Genomic DNA, 11,212 nt, shown 5'->3' with positions numbered 1-11,212 from the left:
AGCTTCTCTGTGCATAGCTAGTGTCCTGTATGGTACCACACATACATAGTTGAAGGTGGAAGGATGTGGGAAGGGGGTGCATTTACCCAGATTCTCCCATGCTGGATCAGCCATTGCATAGAAGTGTCATTATATTTATGATTCCAAGTTACAACAATACACAACTAAATATAGTCAAGACATTCATGATTTAATGACTATTGTAGGAGTCTGCTATGGTATTGCAATGTCTTCCATGGTAAGTATAGTTATATAGTGTTGAATACTTTTAAAACTACTATTAGATGTTTAGTGTACATTTGAATGCTATACATATAGCTACCTTCCTACAGTAAGCTCTACATAGCTGGCTATGACAGATCAAAGGTGATATATAGACTGCATACTCTGAAATACAACCAACAGTTGTTTGATGTACCACATATACCCCTAACCACTTTCTATATGGTCAAATTACCAGAAATTCCAATTGAAGCAGTCCAAAGAAGTGATGGAGGAGATTACAAGAACTTATTGGACATTATTGGCTTCATTCATTGGTTACAGGGATGAATACCTAGTTTAAGCCCTTGAGAAAAAGTGGTCTGATTTCACCTGATAATCCAATTGTGCTCACTGACCACTCATAAGAGTACTTCAGTGAAGTGTACGTATTATACACTGGCAAAGATGAATTTATTTGATCACCCAAAGTTAAAGTTGGAACTATAAGGCCGATAGTTAAGCATTGTCTACTGGAGTTGAGCTCATCCATATTTTGTTGATTTAGCTACACAAAACTTCTACAAATTTTATGGATAACTACAGATTTAAGTAACTAGTTAACTGAAAATTATAATGAAGATGTGTGTTTTATTTACTGTTGCATGGAGCACAGCAAGGGGGGGAGGGGGGGGGGGGGATAAAGTTTAACGGACTTTTAAACCAAGTAAATGTTTGAGTGAAGTCATGTATGCAACGTAACGCAACAATCATATGGAGACATTAAAAAGGAACAGTGGTGCACTAATAAGAATATCAGTGCACATGCAGTAACATATGTTCATTTATGGAAAGAGAGGAGGATGACCAACTAAATGTTCCATTAGACATATGTCCTTTGCAATGGCACAAGCATACAAGGAAACCAAATAATAGCCTTAAGCGCCCCCAAAAGAGTTATGTCTCTATACCATGCTGCTACATGTGTCATGTTTCAACCACAGGGCCAGTCAATCCTTGACAGCATTGTTATCACTTCCTAGATGCTACAGCAATAAGAGAACACCGGAAAAAGGGAATGCAAACACCTTTCAACCAGCTGTAGGATAATTCACTTCACTCACTTCACTGTTAAACCCAATACAGATATACAGTAAGTACGCCGAGTTGTGTTGTGGTTTCCTTTCTGTGGCAAATGTCTGTTTATCAAAATTAGTGCTTATATATATATATATTATGGCCTCAAAATAAGAATCAAGTCGAGACCTTGTACACATACCAAACTACTACCACAATTATTAGCTTGTGGGAGGCAAAGTAAGAGTAATGTATTAACAGCCAGAAAACAAACGTAAGAATGAGTGATCAATATTAAGAGAAAAATAAAACTGTAACCTGTGAAATAATAAACATTCTAAAAGGTGACAACAACCCGGTTAAATAAAGAATAATATAAAACTGACCTAGTGCTGACAGTAGTAAAATAGAGACAAACACTTTTATTTGTTACTGGTGCACTTTTTTGCTATGTTGATGTTACTTTGCTGCATGTTCTTAACAAATTGATTGCTAATCTGTCAGTGACTATAATCGCAAGTAATTCTGGGTGATTACCTTAATTACATAGCACACTATAAGTATCTATCCATAATTTCTGTAAACAATTTTTCAGGTCATTGATCATACATGTGGACTATTAAATGGAGGGATTATGCATCACTTATATTTCTCAAACATCCCACTTGGTTGGGATGAGCTCATACTATTGAGAATTCATCATCTATAGTAGCTACATCTCAATTTATAATATTAGGCATTCATAGTATAAGTATCAGCTCACAGCCGACTAGGTACTATTGTCTGATTTTGTGTGCAAAACTGCTTGAATGCAAGTTACAAAAATGATCATGCCTGTCATCACAGCACTGAGTTGTGTTTATTATAGTGATGTGACTACTGTAGATCTTGTGTAACATATAGCTACAACTTCAACTACTATTGTGGTTCCCACTACTGGACATTTTGTCATGAAAAAATGTTCAACCTGCAAAAAGTAAAGTTTTTATTGGGTGGCCACAATGAAATTTTATTTTCATAGCATTTTAATTGGGCAAATTAAAGAAACACCAATGAATAGTTACCTCCATGAAAAGTAGTTTCACAGAGTTGTCAGTGGTAATTTTTTATTGGATTTTCACGTACTATTGTTCCTTTTTGAACTGGTCAAAGACATTTACGGCTTCTGTTTTGGTGTTGTATTTAACAGTTAATGAAGGCACCCATGGCAGCAGATCACCTACCATACCAAACATTTCACTTGACGTATTGTTGCATTAGCATTGAAAAGAAACCATTATTGTACACATTACAAGTACTAGCCATATAGCATAGCAACATCCTGTTGCAAGTAGATGGTTGTAATGAAATTACATGAAGCACATGTGATCTACATACACATGTCATAAAAAGTATTTGGTTTGTAGAGAAAGTTGAGTTTCATTCTTCTGGGGAAGTAACAACATTAGTGCCATTGAAGACTATATATTCAAGAGAGTCAAATCTAAAAGAAATTGAGGCTCCTGCATAGTCTCACATAGCCAGACCACTAATTTTCTTTTTGTGTGTATATATTAGCAGGAAAAGTAGACCATCCACACACAGAGAAGAAAAGGTAGTGGTCTAGCTATACATGCAAGCGTTTTGTGTACCTGGTTACAAACCAAGTCTTTACTGAGGAATTGGAGACGGCATGCTCTTCTAAACCTCATACTACACATCTATCAGCTGCTAAACTTTTGTGCATGTATAGACTGTGATTTGTGCTTACGTGTGTCTGTTTGCATAAGGCGATTCACAGTTTATTGTCAAGGGTGTTTCAAAAAAATAAAGCATAAGAGTGAGCAGTCATTTTTCATTACAGAAACAGAAATGTGCTTTACATCAGAAGTCATTGCTGAGCTGCGCTTCATCTACTTTTTCCCACCAAGTTTTGTGATGCATAGTATTTTATACCTACATGTTCATTTTACATCTTTTTTGTGTGGCTCCTACTCTTCTCATATGAAGCCAGACTGTCTGTGAGATATACATGAACAAGTAGAGTACATCATCATAAGTTATGAAACAACATAGACTACAGTTATTATGCATTCAAGATAAATAAATAATTGATAAAGTATGGCCAATTGTCCTACAATACATGCAGTCTGACACAACTGTGCTTGATTGCTTTATTAGAACATTTGAGTGATTTGACCTTTGTATTAGGGTATTTCAATACCACAACCACCACCACCACCACCACCAGAGAATCCTATATGTATAAGCAATCTTCTTGTCCTATTGTGCGAAAATGCATACTACACATACTTCAAGATAGCTTTCACATCATATTATGATAAATTATTATGAAATTGGAGCAATCTTGAAATACCACTTGGGAGAGGGGGTGGTAATGATAAAATGTTAATTAGCTTTGTCTGGCCTAGCAGCTAACAATCATTTCTTTCTGATATCAAACACACAGTAGTGTGTCATGTGGCCCATGAAGCCAGAGTGTACCACACTGTGGCTATATTGACAGGAAGAAAGAAATCACAATTTTCACACATAATATTATGTAGCTCCATGATACCATAACCGATTGGAACAAAATCTGCTGTAGACATGCCTGTCATGTAGGGGAGCCCACAATGCTAAATTTGAAGGAAATCGCAACACTCGTTTCTGAGATACGAGTGGCCAAAAGTTTCAATTTTCTTTTTTGATGATGATGAGAGATGTCTTATTTTATTAAGACAATATACAGCATGAGTATAGGGGTCTAGACATAGGGGCACCATGCACTGATGCCCACAGGATAGTCAGTACAGGAGCCCTAGTTGGCAAGACTTACCCTATTGTACTTCTTTTTTCACACCCCTTGCAAAATCTGCCATAAAACACAAATGCATACTCCAAATTTTGCACCCTTAAATGGGCTACTCAGTACTGGTTTTGGTGGAAATCCAATCAAGATTCACAGAGTTATGACCAATTATTTGCATAAAATAACATCAAACTTCTGTCATACCTACAGGGTAGACCACTTAGAGGAATCAGTTAAAAATTGGTCTGTAGTTTTAGTAGCTATCGTAGGAATGTCTTTTAGTGGTTGAAAGCAATCAAGACTAAGACCAGAAGATACAATGCAAAAACCAACAGTGTGTAACAATCTCGTGATTGAGTTTTGTTTAATAGTACATGGAAGTGGTTACTGAACCAAAAAGTTTTATAGTTGGTTCAATAGCTGGTACACCTTATTGAACTGACTTTCGGTTCAGTAACCACCGCCTTAACATATTCAATTAACATGCCTACTAGGCAAACCGAATGAGCTGAAAATTGGTGTATAGGTGGATTAATCATTGTAAAATAAACTTTCAGTGGTTTAGAAGAATTCACAATAAAAACCACTGCGAAAACCAACTATGTGTAACAAATGCTCAATCAAGATATTCTAATAGTGCAGTCACCCTATTAGGACATTTAGTAAGCAGCAAGTCATCCTGTAGTGAGGTAGAGAGTTCAGCTACAGAGAGTTCAACTACATTACAAGTCACCCTGTAGAGAGTTCAGTTACACAACAAGCCACCCTGTAGAGGGTTCAGCTACAAAAATTCACCATGCATATATCATGTAGAGTTCAACTGTGTTACAAGTCACCTCGTATGAAGATCCTACAAACAAGTCACCTGGTAGGGAATTCATGATCAGCTACATACAAATCACCCTGTGGACAGTGTGGAGAATTCAGTAATAAACAAGTCATCTTGCAGAATGTTCAATTACAAGCAAGTTATAATTACCCAGTAGAGAGTTCAGTCACAAACAAGTCACCCTGTAGAAAGTTCAACTACAATAAAATGGAGAGTTCAGCTAAAAACAAGTCACCTGTACAAAAAATTACCCTGTAGAAGGTTCAGCTACAAACAAGTCACGCTGTAGAGAGTTCAACCACAAACAAGTCACCCAATAGAGAATTCAGCTACAAAATGAGTCATCCGGTAGAGAGTTCAGCTGCAACCAAATCACCCTGTGGAGAGATCAGCCACAAATAAGTCATCCTGTAGTGAGTTCAACTACAAACAAATCACCCTGTAAAGAGTTCAGCTACAAACAAGCAAGAATTCAGCTACAAACAACTCACCTGTAGAGTTCAGTTGCAAAAAGTCACCCAGTAGAGTGTTCAGCTACAAACGTGTGATCCTGTTGAGAATTCAGCTACAATTAAGTCACTCGGTAAAGAGTGCAGCCACAAACAAAGAAACATGTCACCTCTGTAGAGAGTTCGGCTACAAACAAGTCAACCTGCAGAAGAGAGTTTATGTGATAATTTTATACAGTAGTAACAACAAATTTGTATTATTTTTAAAATGCAGTGAAATATTTTCCACAAATAAAATGTTCTGCTCTGGATCTCTTCCTCCCCTCTGTAATTATCCCCTAGCAACCAAGTGATAGTTATTAGTAGAATAAACAAATCATGTAGTAGGTAGCTATAGCTAAACAGCTATCTCCTTGTGATTTATGTCTAATTCAAACTTCATTGTTGCATCAATAAATTTTCTAAATTTGCCATAGGAGAGATTCCACTTAGTGGACCAAGATATGGTCTCAGTAATGGTGTGAGCCCATGATGTCCACCTTAGCTTTTATTACCAAATTGTACATTGCAATAACCTTATATAGCCACGTGTGTACTGTGTGCATGTTTTGAAAACTGAGACCCTTTTTCATAAATCCAGTCACAAATAATTTTTGTATGCAATGATTTTATTACACGAAAGTTTTTGCAAAAGATTGAGATACTCTAATAGAGCAGTCATTCACACAAATCGTATGAAAATTTATTACACAAAATTTTTATTGTGAATGTTTTGCACTAAATAAAGTAAATTGTGATATTCACTATGGACTAGGGAACTCTTCTGGCATGCTATTGTTTACATATTAGTACACCACAAAGTTGTTATTAAACAATAAACATGTAAAAATGGTGAAAATGGGCATCATAAAGTATAACAGCATCAAATACTCTAAGCATTTCTAAAGGCAATAAAAAACTTCATCACTGAATCTATGAGGTTACTGTACATTTTGTGATGTTATTCACATTTTATAGATATCAGTTTGGTGATACTAAGGTAAAATTGAAGATGAGCAATATCTATGGTTGTTGTACAATTACTCTGCATACTTGTATAGCAGCACAACGCAAAAATCGTACACTTTTCATAAAAGCATGAAACTTTCGAATTCCCCTCATGGCATAATTTTTGTGGTATATATAGTGCCATCACAGATTTGACCTTTGGTGACTTTTATGGCCATTTTACCCTGGAAATGTGACCATTTTTGTCTTTATCTCCCTGAGGCATTAATTAACACGCTAAAACATGGTACCAATATAAAGATAATAGGTGATTTTATTCCAAAGTTATGATCATTTATATTACCCATGAATTTTGAGATAATTTTCCTCCCCATGGGTAATTTACACCCCAAGGGCAGGTAAACTCAGAGAATTTTGAAGATGATAAAACTTCAAAACGGAATTACCAATTAACTTCAAATAAAAACCAAGTTGTTTCATTCAACCAGACCTTTACTTTGGTACCATGTTTTAGCCTGCCAATTATAATGCTTCAGGAAGATAAAGACAGAAATGATCAAATTTCTGGGCAAAAATGGCCATAAAGGTCAAATCTGCGATGGCACTATATCAAAAAATACATGTCATGAGAAATACTATTTATGTGAAAAGTATCATGCTTTTATGAAAAAGTGCACGATTTGGCTAATTTTGGGGGGCTACGCTGCTATACCAAACTCTGCTAGTGCAACTGGCCAGCCACAATCTCACAAATCACATAATGTACTATAAACTTTGTACAGACTTTATATCTTTGCATGCTATGTGCTTCAACTAGGCCATTAGCCAACACTGAGGCATTTTGGTGTATGTTTTTACTAGATTGTTTAAATTATTCCATCCTTCCACCTCTACAAGATTAGTAGCTAAATGGAAAACCTGCAGATAACTACTGGACATTTAATTCCTACTTCATTGGCTGTGACTGCTTTATTAGAGTATCTCAATCTCACTGCTAATCTTGAGTGAGCTATGGTAAGTGGCATGGTTGCAGTGTTCTAATAGTGTAAGGGAATGCATGGCAACATGTTCTGATTGTTTAAGGGTGTGGTCACAATTGTATCGTTTTATCCCAACAAAACAAGTAACAGGTGCAGCTACTTCTTCTTACAGTAGCATAAGCAGTCTAAATACATTCCTCTAAGGAAAGTGTTGATACAGAAAACTAATACCTTCATATGGTTTTGAAGAAGTCAACTATGCAAAAGAAAAGGCAAAGCACAGAAGACAGACACTTGTTGGAACCAGAAAAAGCACATGCCATGGGTGAATTCAGTATTGTGGTGTAAGATGGTAGCAGTGTGCTGCTTCATTTGGCCTTTAGCTTTGCAGCTGTAGTCAAGCAGGCAGGCTGGCCAAATATCAGGTTTTGACAATTTTTTTTATTTTCTGTAAGTGTTTCCTTGTTTTTAATTCTGCATCAGGGTGCTTTTCATCTTCTATGATGGTTTTTAATAGCAACATTTTGGTAACATTATTGATGTATATATGTACAGTAAAATCATAATACGTATCACTCCCTATAATTATCACCATTAATTGTAGTCTGTTAGCTCCTAATCTGAGTCAGTCGGTTTTGAAAAATGTTGACTGTCAAAATTGCTGCTATCACCATCAATCTCAGCTTCTTCATCAATATGATCCAAGTTCTCTGAGATAGTGGTGTCTTGTGATACTTGGTGTTCTGGGCCTCTGGTGCAGACAATGCCATGAATTTCTGCTTCTGAGACTGGCATCCCAGCATCTGGATCAACTCCAGGAATAACAGTGATGTCACTGTCTTCATCTTCAGCCTCCTGTGGATAATATGGCATTCTGTAAAACTACCATTATATACGAACCTGAAATTTCTCCATCCATTAGCTAGCTAGTGTTCACTATGCTGTCCAAATTTGTAGGCAATAGCTTTTTTCAATCTCAAGTAACTGTGTGTCTTGTTACAACAGATAGCTAATTGCAAATGCAGTGAAACTAGTACTCATTGTGTTGTTGTGACTCCTTTATCCTTTATCACCAGTGAATTAGCTAGGGTGCTAAGACCATTTTTTGTGCACTTTGGATAAAAGCATGAAACTTGCCACATAGTTGTATTATCATAACGATAATATTTTTATAGGGAGCCACCTCACATTTGACCTTTGGTGACCTTTACACCCAATTTAATGCTTTAAAATGGTCAGTTTTTCATCTGTCTCACTTATAAATGGTTCAAAATTCACAAACTTGGTGTCAACTTAATGCTCTTGCTCTGAAGAGTACACTAACATTTAAAGAAAGTCCACAGCTTTTACTATTACAAAGTTATAGCCATTTATAAGAGCAAAAAGTAACCCTATTTTCTCCCACCCACGCAGTACGGTACTTATACATAGTGCAGATTTGTATTTTCAACATAATTATTAGATGCTGAGTTAGATATGTGATATCATTTACAATTGTAAGGTGGAACCTGTCATATAGTGACTACCTGTGTTGAGAAACCACATTTCTATAAAAGTTAACTTCAAGACATAGAATGTACGTTGTACAGTAAAACGCACTTGTCTACATAAGATAGAACACTTCGCTAAAAATGGTGCTGATGCCTATGGAATATAAAATAACCAGTAGTTACACTTAAGCATGTAGTATAATTATGTTTAGTTGTCACCCTGTAACAATGTTCCATTCTATGTGTATCCTTAAGCTGTAGCTATATACAGTATACCAAGCATTATGTTGGTGTGTTGTGATTGGTAGTACAAGGAACTAGCATTAAGCAGTGCTTACTAACCTGGTGTAATAAGATGGTAGAGGAAGTGGTAGTTTATTTACAATAGCAGTATTAACACCACTAGCCAAACAGCATTATAATGTCTGCACATATTGATCACCCCTATTGACATTACACAGTAAACTGTACAAATAAGAATTAGGAAACTATTAAGTTACTACATTCCAGACAATTTATTTTAAAATGTACAACATAAATAGTCACACTACTTTAATTTTGGACAAATGTTTTGATTTTAAAACATGACCAGTCCTATATATGGTATATATGAGCAATAAATCAATTTTACTTACGTAGTTTAGTTGCCTGTGTAGATTTTCCTATTATATATCAGTTACCGTATCACCCATTATTTTTAATTTGCTCAAAAACCTGTGTGGGGATGTTGGATTATGAAGCGATATCAAACAGGCAAAATCTTACTGTATTTCATCGGTGCAGCAAACGGTGTCAGATTACAGAGATACTCTGGATTAGATACAGGTGTTGTATTAGAGAGGTTCACAGTAACAGCTTTAAAAAATATAATAAGAGCACATGCTTGTATAGTATGATACGCACTAATATACTGAGTTGCTATTGTATAGGGTGGTTTCAAATGTTCTTCAGTGATACAGTAGATACTAATTTAAAACATTAGTGATACTATATATTTGTAAAATCTAAATAGCCTACAGCAGAAATTTCTGCAATTGCAAACTTCAGTCTACAAAACACAAGCAATTTTCTTCACTATGATGATTCAATAAAAGTAGAATCCAGAAAGCTTATATAGTCGAAATGTGTGAATTCATACAAAAACATGCAGCTAAAATTTAGTGGATCAAGAATTTGCAAAATTTACACAAATTGTACCTCATACATAAACCCGCCATTCAGAATAATGACCTGCATGGGCATATAACCCATGGCAGTCAATTATTATTATTATTATTATTACTAGGACCGCGTCACATACAACCAAGTACATACACCAACGTTGCAACCTACCCATTGGGCAAGTATAAACAGTGCAATAGGAAACACTCAGAGCAGTGTGCGTGTACCTGTGGAATGATACATATGCATACGTACACAGGCAAGGGAGGTTAGTTGGCATCAGAAACCACAATACTAAAACACAACCTACACAAAAAACCAAGTTAAGTTAGCTATATTGAAAGTAACTATATATTGTAGGTGTGACGTGTCTCTGAAGATGACTCAGCAGTGAAGTGAGGCTATGCAGAATAAGGGATATGGTGAAGGCACAATTAGCAATTGATCCCAATCAAGCCAATATGGCACAACAGACTCTGTTGTAACTAGAGGCCACTGGTGATGTACTTGTATATCAGCGGTGTGGCATTGGCACAGTGATCACAGTCTATAATATTATGCATACAGCCATGCACAACATACAGGAGATAGTTACACATTGTTGTATATGCAGCACTGCATCGGCTTCTTGTTTAGCTATTACAGACTCACAGTAGACTAGTAGTTAAGCCGAGTGGAAAATAATTCCAGCCGCCAGCAAGCCAGATGAAGGTGCCGGTATAATGAAAATAATCATCAGAGTCCAGCCGCTAGCAAGCCAGATGAAGGATGAAGATGTAGACCTATAATACAACTACCGGTACAAGTATTACATTACGCATTACCTTGCTGTTCCAGCTGGTTGTTTATGAGCGCATCAGCTGGTATTCCAACTGATCATCAGCTGGTCGTTCACTACATGATGCCTGGAACGCATAGCCTATCCTACACACAAAATACACAGTTACAAACATTTAAACATACTTGTAATGTTGTTGCTTACCAGTAAAGTGGCGCCTGACCTCTCCGCGGACGTTTACTAATCTTCTCGTTCGAGCAATTTGTAATTAAACAAGGGCGTGGTGCCGGGCGTTATATAGAATTACACGTACGGTAAAGTCATCAGCACGAACAGGCGTACTTATTATACGGTTGTGCCTTCATTCACAGGCAAATCTATCCCCGCTTAGTTCATGTCTCTAGGCCTCGTAGTTTTCTCAAACATTATTTATTTATTTATTCATTCA

The sequence above is a fragment of the Dysidea avara genome, chromosome 12 (assembly GCF_963678975.1).
Source record: "Dysidea avara chromosome 12, odDysAvar1.4, whole genome shotgun sequence".
NCBI lineage: Eukaryota > Metazoa > Porifera > Demospongiae > Dictyoceratida > Dysideidae > Dysidea > Dysidea avara.
This window is presented reverse-complemented; position numbering follows the sequence as displayed.